The 11,429-nt window shown below is 44.0% G+C and overlaps 1 long non-coding RNA gene across 7 annotated transcripts in view; it reads right to left on the minus strand.

The window, feature by feature from the left end:
* Positions 1 to 11,429, minus strand: part of LOC130601573 (uncharacterized) — a 33,758-nt gene that overhangs the window by 21,223 nt on the left and 1,106 nt on the right. For 4 of the 7 annotated variants that reach the window (XR_008972701.1, XR_008972698.1, XR_008972700.1 and 1 more), the window contains exons 1-3: positions 6,815 to 7,175; positions 4,401 to 5,758; positions 366 to 470 (exon numbers count right to left, since the gene is read on the minus strand). This is a non-coding gene — a long non-coding RNA (uncharacterized LOC130601573). The other 3 variants (XR_008972702.1, XR_008972703.1, XR_008972704.1) reach the window with 3 other exon arrangements.

Below are 11,429 nucleotides of genomic sequence, written 5' to 3' on the forward strand. Positions count from 1 at the left end.
GCTGTTCATAAGTTCCATTCAATATTTTATTGATAGCCTGGATGAGGCAATGGTTTGTGTGTTTATTAAATCTGCCAAGCTTAAATCTGCAAAAAGTGGCTACAAATACATTTGGGATAGCAGTATTACAAATTTTTGACAACTTGGACAAGCTGTCTATAAATACAGGAATCATCTCAGTTGTACAAAGCGTAGTGTTTTAACTTAGGCAGGAGTAAAGCGCACAAATAGAGGACAGAAAGCAGAGCAGAAAGCAGTCTGGGAAAAAAATAGATCTGAAGGTTCTGATAGATCACAAGCTGAACAGGGGCTATTGTCCTGAGCAAAGAGAAAACACTACACAGATATATTAACAGAAGAATTACCTGCAAGACATCTTGCCTGTCCTTTTGCTGTACTCAGTATTTGTAACGCCTCAGTGTAGAGGAACATCCGGTCCTTGGTACCACTCCTCAAGAAAGGCTGAAAGACTAAGCAGCAAGAAAACCGGTAACAGTTAGAGGTCTGGAAAACATGTCCTGAATCAAGAGACTTAGAACAAGAGATGCTCAAAAGAGAAGACCATGGAGAGATGCAATAGCAGGCCTGACAGAGTCAGGTGCAGTAACAGTCTTGGAGCAGATAAAAGTCTGCAACAAAAATGGAAGAGAAAGAAGCCAAGAATGTCATGAGCAGATCTGATTCTGTTATGGAAGAAGGAGATGGAACAACTGATTACCTGAGATTGCTTCCAGCTTCACTTTGCAATGATTCTGTGCTGATTAGAGTTTGTCTGTACTCAATTTGTCCTGATGTACCCCAGTGACTTCATACAGTAATTACTCATGCACATTTACATCATTTCTGCATTAACTTCATCATTAAGGTTAGAGTGTTTTACGTTCATCGCACCATCTTAAGACTATCTGTCTTGCAAATACCTTATCAAAATGCTATTTGCCAAACTAGCTTCACTCACAACTCATTAATCAAAAACCATTTTAATAATTAGTCCTCAAACAGTAATTCAGTAAAATCTTTGTATCTTGATTTTCTTTTCCAACCAGTGCAGTGGGCAAAAGGGGTTGTAATCATTTGGCACCACCACTCTCAGACTCAAGAGTCTAGATTAGAGCTGTTGGTGCCAGAGTCACCCATTCCACTGCCATAGAAACCACTACAATTTTAGACAAAATTGTATGTATCTTGGACCTCTCCATTCCAGATCCATATAGAAGATGTCAGATCACTGCTGCTGCTGTTAGCACCCGGTCCAAGCCCTGGCACAAAAGCAGGACCAGAACTATCTACATCCATTCTGACATTGGAAGAGACGTACTTAAAACCTTCCCCAGATTATTCATTTCAGTGATTATCCATCATCTTGCTAACATCTCTGTTAGAACAGTTCAGCCTGTTATCTCCAGCCATCTCCCCAGCAGCACTGAAAACAGTTTAAGATGCATTGGCCAGGCAGGGCAGCTGGCTAGCATGTCTGCTTCTTAGTCACAACTACTTCTCAGGGTGCCAAGGGAAAGCAATGCTGCCTTTTCAAATAATTATAATCAATTACCAATATTGAGCAGAACCAGCTAAAGCTGAGCTTCTGACAGAATCCATCAAATTAAATGGTTGTGCTTCCAGCATTGCTAGAAGGAGAACAAAGATCTTTGTGAAGCTGTGCAGGTTTGGAGATTTATGAACATACAGCTCAATTTCACTCGCATACAATCAGATAAATCAACATTATATAAAACCAGAAATAATACAAGCCACACACCTTGTTAGCTCTGTAGACCCCTACACCATTGTTAAACTCGGTTCTGTCAGAGTGGAAACCCAAAAGATTCCAGATTTATCACCTTAATCCATTACATTTCTTCTCCAGAATTCACACCACTGTCATTTTCTCTCCCATTCTGATTACCTTTTTGTAACATATTGGCTTTCTTACTTTTACTGAATAATTCCTGGTCTATTATATCTATAATTATACTAATAATTAAGCATGCCTTTTCATCAGCTAGCAGCTAATTACTTCTGTTCCTACCCAGCTTGCTCAGAAAACACTCAATTCATCTGCATCCATATCACTCTCCCTGTTGCTAAGCAGTCAATGCTAGGCAGCAGTTGCACTGTAGCCAGCATCATTTGGTCCATTCTGGCTTTACAGGTACTTTCAGCTACGAAAGCAGGCTCTACTAACTGTGGTCTTAGTCCTTTTTTGGTCAGACCTTATCCAAGATTTTGTTATATGCGGACTGAAATAATGAAGTAGTCTAAGCTCTTGATTCTCTGGCATTATCACAGGAAGAGCTACTTGCATTCACACACTGTCCTGCTGGATCTCTTGGTACACTGGATCAATCCCGCATGTGTTAATGTGGGAACTGGACACTGTCACTGTGACTCTACTTTCACACTCTGGTTCCGACCAGCACAGTGTAGATGGGCTCTTCCAGAACCACCCCACCTAGTCAGCATCAAACTGCAGTGGCACAAATCAGCCCAGACAGCTTTATTTTCCAATTACCCATCATTTTCTCTGTTGTAGGTTGGAGAAAGCAGCTGATGTTCCAGGGCAGGAAGTCCCATCATCTCCAGCCCTGGCAAAGCCATTTCCTTCCCTGTTTCTCAGTTAATGAAATTAGTGACATTAACATAAGTGAAAAGTTAATGACAAATATCTCCAGGCTTCCTAGAGACTGGGCTAGGCCCAAACCCTTAATCCTTTTACCTGATTCATGACTACATATTCTGAAATGAAGAAATGTTGGCAAATGCAGCAGCTGTGCTTGATTCCAGAGAATGGGAATTCAAAAATGGGGAAATTTCTTATAAAAAACAAAAACAACACTCAGAGTGGCAGCCAGAAAGGTAAAACATTTTCAGATGGCAGGTAGACTATTTTAGGATCCTATATTGGAGGCTCAAAGCAAATGCATATGACCTGTCAAAAAAGACTTGAGAGAAAAACAAAAAGCACAAAACAGCAGGATCAGGGAGGCTGTTGGAAGTTAAAACGTACTCTGCAAAAAGCTGAACTGGTGTCTGAAAAAGGAAAACTAAAAAGAACATAAATCCTGGCAGACTAAATGTAAAAGCACAATAACATAGACTGAAGAAAGAATTTAGAAGCTATTTGCTAAAGAAATAAAAAAGTCCAAGAAATCCTTCTTGGAATACATCAGGAGCATGAAGCTTGCAAGAGCCACGTATGAGAGAAGCACTCAGAAAAGATAATGCCACCACAAAAGATTACAAACTCTTCTTTTTACATCTCTCTTCACCTGGAGAACCTCAGAGAAACTCTGAGGCCAGGACCCTGTTTATAAGACATTCAAAACAGGCTTGTCTTAATTTAAGGTTGTTAAGTGTAGATTACAACCAGACAAACTGAATAACAACATATCAGTGGCTGAGATTCATGCAAGATCTTCACAGAATGTTAAATATGAATCATCTGAGCTAATCCCCTTAGTATGTAACCTTTTGCTGAAAATTGCTGTGATTATCAAAGGGCTGGAAGGTAACTAATAACAAATCAGTTTTTAAAAAGAAATCCAGTGGTGATTCAAGAACCCACAGACCGCTAAGTCTAATGTCCATATCGGTCGTATTGGCTGAAGCTCTAGTAAAGAACAGAATGACTGAATACATGAATAAAAGTAACACATTAAGGATAAGTAAACATGACTTTTGTGAAAGGAATCTGAGCCTCCTAAATCTGCTGGAATTCTCTGAAGGAGTCAAAAGCATGTAAATAACAGAGATCCAGCTGAGAAATTTCCCTTGCATTTCCAGCTCACACCAAGCTTCCAGAAACTTCAGGCACTGAAGGTCTCATCAGAGGCTTTTTAATAAACTAAAAAGCCAGGGACTACAGGTAAGGCCCTCACAGAGTTAAATAATACTGGGTGAAAAAAGATTAGACTGTAGGATGAGTTTTCACAGTAGAGGATGATCATCAGTGGACTCCCATGGGGATTAAGGTCTATGGTGTTCACTGTGGTCAGAAATGACCTGGAAAGTAGGTGGAACAGTGAAGATTTCTGAGAAAACATCAATTAATTAGGATAATATTTACTACCAAACCTTAAAGATCTCATGACATTGAGTAAGCCTCATGATAAAGCAGGAGATAAATTTCAGCCCTGACAGCTATAATCTACCTATACACAAAAAACAACACTCACTTCACACAGAATGATGGGCTCTGAACTGGTTTGCACAATTTAGCAAATGCATCCTGACATTCTAATGGCTAGTTCTATGAATATATCACCTTGGTGCTCAACAGCAGGCAGAAAAAGAAAAGCAAAAGTTCAGAATTCTTAGGAGAGAAAAGCATGACTTTGCCACTCTATGAATTCATGGTGCGTCTGCTTCTCAAATACCAAATGTAGTTCTGGTGCCCTTACCTTATAAAGGAAAGGAACTGTAACAGGAAAGGAACTGCAACGGGGAGAAGAAAAAATACATGGCAGAATGACAAACGTGGTGAGTACAAAACTGCTGCCATGTGAAAAACAAAATTAGCTTGCAGAAGTTGAATAGGAAGCAATCACTTGCCATTTGTCTTTCCCAATTGTACTGAACAGGCCAGGTGCCAGAAAGGGGAGACGGACATCATACAAGAGCTCTGTCGCGCGCCTTTTTGTTCAGCTGCTGCAGCCTTCATATTCTGTCAGACAGGAATTTCAAGGGATGTGTGAGACTTGTGACAACTAGGTTTCATACACAACCCCGGCATGTTCTCAGGAAAAGAAAAAATATAAGGGGAAAAAGCAAGAACAACAAACTGCCGTACTTGCAGCACTTTTTGTGCCCATTACTTGTAAATCAGCGTTTATTAGAGGTCTCTGCTTCCTTTCCAATCTGCCCTTCCCACACTGCAATTTCAGAATTTAACTAAATGAAACCCCACTTAGGCAGCATTCACTAACATCTGACTACAGCAACCCAGCCATGTTGCTTTGCCAGCTTCCACAGTGCTGCATTCAACACAGCTCCTGTCCACGTTTCTCTCATTTTTCAAACTCCTCTGAGCACTGTGGGTTCAGGTTGTTAACTCAGCTCCTTCAAGGACAGCACTACTCTTCATTCAGCTGTGTGCTGGCCAGCACCAATTGGTCCCATACCTGATAACAGCCTTAAACTACTGGTGAGCTATTAATAATACACAAGCAATGATTTTAATTGCAACCGGGTGTCTAGAATTTAGGAGCTGTACGAAGAGTTCCTTCTATCTAAAATATTATTGTCCCATTGTGCATTTTGGAGTTTAGCTCTCATTAAAAGTAATAGAGGGAAATAGTCTGTAGCAAACTGAATGTGTTTGTTGTCACAGTTCACCTCCTGCTCCTCTACACTAAACCACACTCTCTCAGTGACAAGACCACAGCTGTTGCCATCTTTTACTTACCTGCTGAGTGCAATATTTAGCTTGAGGGACACTGAAGTTTTCTGTTTGTTAGTTATCAGGTCAGTAACTCTCACCTTATCACTTCAGTTTCCATTCTGTTGATAAAACCTGTCAGCCTTCCTTGAGTAGTTCCTGGCCCTCAGAAGAAATCACATTAAATTGGCACAGCCAAGTAAATCTGTAAGGGATGTGCTCCTGATTTACCAAAGGGAAGCGGGGAGGGCTTGAATTTCTCTCCCTCGCCCTTCTTGCCCAGCTCCAATGTCCAAGTGCTTCAGGCTGTGTTGAAAACCTCCCTATGGATTCAGCAGTTGGAGTCAGCTCAGGTCTTTGAATGTGGCCCAGAGGAGATGTCTGTGGAGCCAAAATTGATATGTTTAAGTGCAAGAGACAATAATCATTTCTTCAAGTATAAGCTAAAAATACCCAGAAGAAAGTGGAATTCATAATGGAGATTTTAAAGATCTGTGACATACCAGAGTCTGCACAAGGGTTTTAATGAGAGAGAAGCCAATTTAATTGGTCAGTGTGAGCAGATGTTTTGCTGGGTAAGTGGGCTACTACATCTCCCCTTCCCATTTAATGCCAGGAGCATCAGTTTAACATGGCTGCAACAAGCCCATGTCAGAGGAGTGCACTGTCAGAGTCAGGAAGAACCTTGATAATCAACGTCTCCATGTTGTCAGATCACAGAGCTGAGCCATGAGGAGAAAGCACTAAAAAGAGGAGGCAAAGGAACATTTCTAAAGGTAATTGCTTGAGTGACCATCTCCGATTGTCGACTGGTTCATTACTATGCTGGGCATGAAGCTAAAGCAGCCCATTAAAGTTTTGAAGTCTGTTAATGCTGCATTAACAAGGAGTTGCTGAGTACCAGGGTTAAAATCTGCAGTCCTCCCCTGTGCAAACACTTCTGGAGTGCATGTCACCACTCATAGGAACCCCAGAAATAACTTCCTTGGACCATTCAATTATAGGCAATCACCACTCAGTGCTCCCTCTACTTGTGGCATGGCTCATCAATCAGGTTTTCTGTCACCATGTCTCTTCTCATAGCAGTCACCAGAAGGCCCTGAGCTCCCTCCAAATTCATGTGACATTTACTGTCAGGGGCTGTCAACACCAACAGATTCTCCCAGGGCCTTCATCACAAAGCAACAAGATACATCCCCAAAACACACTCCCAGTTCCAGATCTGGATTACAATGACTGACTGAGGGGCTTTGCAGCAGCCAGAGGAGAGTGAAAGGGCAGCTCAAGCTACAGCTTATGCCCAAATACCTCTTTTTTCTTACTTCCCTGTTAGAAAAATACAACCCCATTAAGAGAGGGTTTAGGCCTATGATTAATTAAGACTTCCTCAAAAATGCCCCTTATGAACTTATTAAGAGAAATTACAAGATTGCTTACTTGGAAATTTAGCTTTCCCGTCTTCAGCATTGATCCTGCATTTGTTGTCTGTTTCCCAATACAGTGACCTAGTGGAAAAAATTTATAAAACTTAATAAATTGCAGTTGGCAGTATTGACAAAGTGTGTATATGCACATTCGGGTTTGTATGAACATATTAGAAGCAATCTAATAAAGTAAAACAAACACATTTTCTTTTGTCTGCGAGCTGTGAAACTGGATCATCTGTAATTACAAGTGTTTCAAGTTTACTTCATCAAAGTTGTACACTGAGTTTTGTAGCCATAAATTTCTGGCTTTAGAAAAAAACCTGGTGTGTGTCAAAGCTTTCAGGTTCCACCAAGTGGCTTTGTTCAAGACACAGAAAATCATAGTGTCCTGGGTTCAGCAGTAGCAGTCATTTTTCTCCTCCTTCGTAGCTGGTGCAGTGCTGTGTTTTTGACTTTCGGCCTCGGAATGGTGCTGATAGCACCGATGTTTTTAGTTACTACTCAAATGTTTTAGTCTGGCCAAGGACTTTGTGAGCCTCATGCTCTGCCAGGGAGGAGGGGAAGAAGAGAGGAAGCAGAGACAGGACACCTGACCCAAACTGACCAAAGAGGTATTCCATACCACAGCACGTCATGCCCAGGATGTAACTGGGAGTTACCCAGAAGGGCTGGGGACTGTGGGGTTGGAGGAGGTATCAGTCAGTGCTTGGTCGGGCTGGGGGGAGCGAGTTATCAGTCAGCTGGTGGTGAGGTGTTGTATTCTCTTCCCTTGTTATTTCCTTTATCATTATTATTATTGATGGTAGCAGTAGTGATCTGTGTTATACCTTAGTTACTAAACTGTTCTTATCTCAACCTGTGGGAGTTGCATTCTTTTCGATTCTCCTCTCCATACCTTCGGGAGTAGGGGGAGGGAAAGAAGGGGGGCAGTGAGTGAACGAGCTGCCTGACTGGGTTTAAACCACAACACACAGATGAAAACCGAAGTTACCAAAAGACCGCTATGAGACAAGAGGCAACAGCTCCAGCACCCAGGGAACAAAGTTCCAGGGGCCTATGTGCCTCAAAGCAATAATCAAGAGCTTGGAGATATGTTGATTTTGTCTGGATTTTCAAGGGTACTGGCATTAATGGGTGTTTAAACCAGTGAATAAATGAGTGCCTTCTCCTGCAAGGTTTTTCAAAGCTCTAGAAGGTTATATACATTCTGAAGTCATTTATGTTTCTTATAACCTGCTTTCTACAACCAGTCTGATTTTCTCTTTCCACCAAAATAAATGTATTTCTTAAGGAACACAGTATTTATTCCCCTAAGGCACAAAGTATTTATTTTCCTAAAATTATTGTGTGATAACAAGAGTTTTCTCAGCCTCTTCTTGTACATTCTGTGTGCCAGCCCACTGACCACCATCATCTAAGCCCAACAATCCAGGCAATTTTCCATCCAATTTATAGTCCATTTACCCAATCCATACCTCACCAATTTAGTGAGGTGATACTATAGGAGACCATGTCAAAGGCCTTGCTAACAACAAGGTAACCACCACCCACTGCTCTCCCCTTGTTGTCCGAGCCAGTTTCATCACAGAAGGCAATCAGGCTGGTTAGGGATGATTGCCCTTGTCAAATCCACTCTGGCTCTTCCCAATAGCCTTCCTGTCCTTCACACACTTAAAAGTTTCCAGGAGAAGGTGTGCCACCACCTCCCACAGGCACAAGCTAAATAAGAGGGTTTCAGAGTTCTCCAATCCTTCTTCTTGCCCTTGAATAATGAATGAGTGTGTGAGGTTTGACATTTTTTGTCATCACCATCCTCTCCTGATTACTGCAGCCTTCCAAAGTGGCCCTGCAATGACATCAGCCACTTCCCCAGCACCCTTGGTGCACAGAGCAAAATCCCACCACCAATAGTCATGGATTTATAGAACCATAGAAAAAGGTTTGTGCTGGAAGGAACCTTAAAGCTCATCCAGTTCCAACCCTTGCTATGGGCAGGGACACCTTCCACTAGAGCAGCTTGCTCCAAGCCACATCCAAGGGCCTTGAACACTGCCAGGGATGGGGCAGCCACAGCTTCTCTGGGCACCCTGTGCCAGCGCCTCAGCACCCTCACAAGGAAGAATCTTTCTCCTCAGGGCTGCTCCCAATCCAGTCTCTGCCTGGTCAGAAAAGCTGTAGCAAGGCCCTCTGCACCTGCAGTAACTCCTCATGGCTTATCACCTCTTCCTTCTCAACGTCCTTTCCACCCTCTGACTGCAAGCTGCTAGGACACAAACTAGCCAAGCTGGAAAGCCACAAGAAACAGACCTTGTGCAGAACTTACTGTCTTCCTGCCTGCATAGCTCAAGTCATTTCTCTCTGTGACATTTAATCCCTGTCACATTACTCCACAACAGCTTAGATCCACAACAAAGATCTCTCAACTTGTCTTGCTCTGGACAGTCATCTTCCTCATGTCTCAGAACTCCCCTCCCATCTCATCTGCGTTTGGTTCTTCTCCAAAGTAAAAGACACAAATGTGCAGCAATGGTTCAACAGATGTTGCTCAGCTCCTGTGGCACCCTCATGATATGAATCAAACTGGATTAGCTCTGCTATTGAATTGCCAGTTGCAGAAAAGACAGAGTTTCACACACCAAACGGCTAGGGACCTGGAAGGAAATTAGGACTAAACAGCACTAAAAATACAGTGATTAGCTGAGAAGATCCTGGATGAACCAATACCAACAAATGCAGTGTTAGTTTTTGGAGCATTAATTACTGATATCAACTTGATGAGCAAGAAAATTAAGGCAAGATTATAGAGTGGAGATGCTGATATTTCTATTTTGCATGTCATTTTCATCCCCAAACAAACTGTAGTAGCTTAGCAAATACCAGCCTACTAGCACGAGACAATTAGAGACACATTTACTAAAAGAGACAACTAAATGACTTTGTAATTAAGGTATTAAGCCAAATCTGGGGTGAAAAGGATAAAGGATTTGTGTCCCATATGACACTACAACAAAATAAAAGCTATGGAAAACCAAAAGAAATCTGGCAGTTTGAAGCAAGCACTCAGCCTGATGAAAGAGAATGATTACAGATCTCCTGAAAAGCCACACTTGGAGCCAAACTTGCAGCCATTCAAGCATAAAACATGGATAAAACTGAACTAGAACTACGAGTTCCTAACAGGAATTACCAGCAAAGAGAACACCATATTCTGCAAAGAGAAACAAACTGCCGGAATGACCAAGAATTCCTGCTGGTGGAACGAAGAAATGAACAAGAAATTCACATTGTTCAGCTGGAATGAGCACAGGGCCAGCAATAGCCATACTTCTGAAGGAAACCACCAGGGAAAGGAGAATATGAAGTCTATCCTTTTCTCATGCTGGCATGGCATGCTCTCGGTTGGGAACTCTGCCATCTCCTATTGCAACGCCACTGAAACACACACAGACATACAGCACATATAAGCCCAGGGAGGCCTCTGGGAGCATGGGCAGTCACAGAGTAAGAGCGACCACCACCAAGGGGTGAGGGCAAGTTCATGCATAGATCAAACTGCAACTGCATCTTAATGCATATTTTACACATTCCCGTTCACAAATGTTTCCCACTTATACCATTTCCCATATATAATTAACCACATCCGTGATTACAGGAAGATTAACTGAGTGAATTTCTGATAAAACCTAAAATTACTTTTTTGCAGTACACAATTTCTTCTTGCCTACTTCATAGAATCACAGAATCCCAGAATCCCAGATTGGTTTGGCTTGAAGGGACCTTAAAGCTCATCCAGTTCCAACCCCTGCCACGGGCAGGGACACCTTCCACCAGAGCAGCTTGCTCCAAGCCCCTGTGTCCAACCTGGCCTTGAACACTGCCAGGGATGGGGCAGCCACAGCTTCTCTGGGCACCCTGTGCCAGCGCCTCAGCACCCTCACAGGGAAGAGCTTCTGCCTAAGAGCTCATCTCAGTCTCCCCTCTGGCAGGTTAAAGCCATTCCCCTTGGCCTGGCCCTGCAGGCCCTCGGCCAAACCCCTCTCCAGGTTTCCCCTTTAGGTCCCTCTCGTGCTGTTGCCCCAGAGCTGGATCAGGACTGCAGGGGGGGTCTCCCCAGTGCAGCAGAGGGGCGGGATCGCCCCCCGAGCTGCTGCTCACGCTCTGGGGGTGCAGCCCAGCACAGGGGGGGTCTGGGCTCAAGCGCTCACTGATGCCGGCTCATGGGGAGCTTCTCCTCAACCCATCACCCCAGTGTCCCCCCACCCCGCTGCTGGAAGCTGCTCTCGGTCAGGAAAATGCACCGTTTATCCGGTATTCCCCGGCTCAGGCACACAGCACCGACCTGGCCCGGCGCCCTCAGCCCCCATCCCAGGGCTCCCCTCGGGGCTCAGCACAACCGGTAACCCCGTCACACGCGGCTGTCCCCGGCCCGCCCGGAGGGCAGGGGCCGCCGCACCGTTCCCGCGCTCCGCCGGGCGCCGCTCTAGCTCGTCTCCATGATGCGGCGCCGCTCTATCCCCACCCGCCCGCCGGGCTCGGGCCGGCCGGAGCCGCTTCTCTGCTCTTTGCCCGGGTGGGCCCCACTCGGCCCCGCTGCCCGGTGTTGCGCCGCCCGGTGCTGGCCCTCC

This window comes from Pezoporus wallicus, unplaced genomic scaffold, assembly GCF_028554395.1.
Source record: "Pezoporus wallicus isolate ANWC-B61680 ecotype Strahan unplaced genomic scaffold, APGP_CSIRO_Pwel_v1 contig_11153, whole genome shotgun sequence".
Classification (NCBI taxonomy): Eukaryota; Metazoa; Chordata; class Aves; order Psittaciformes; family Psittacidae; genus Pezoporus; species Pezoporus wallicus.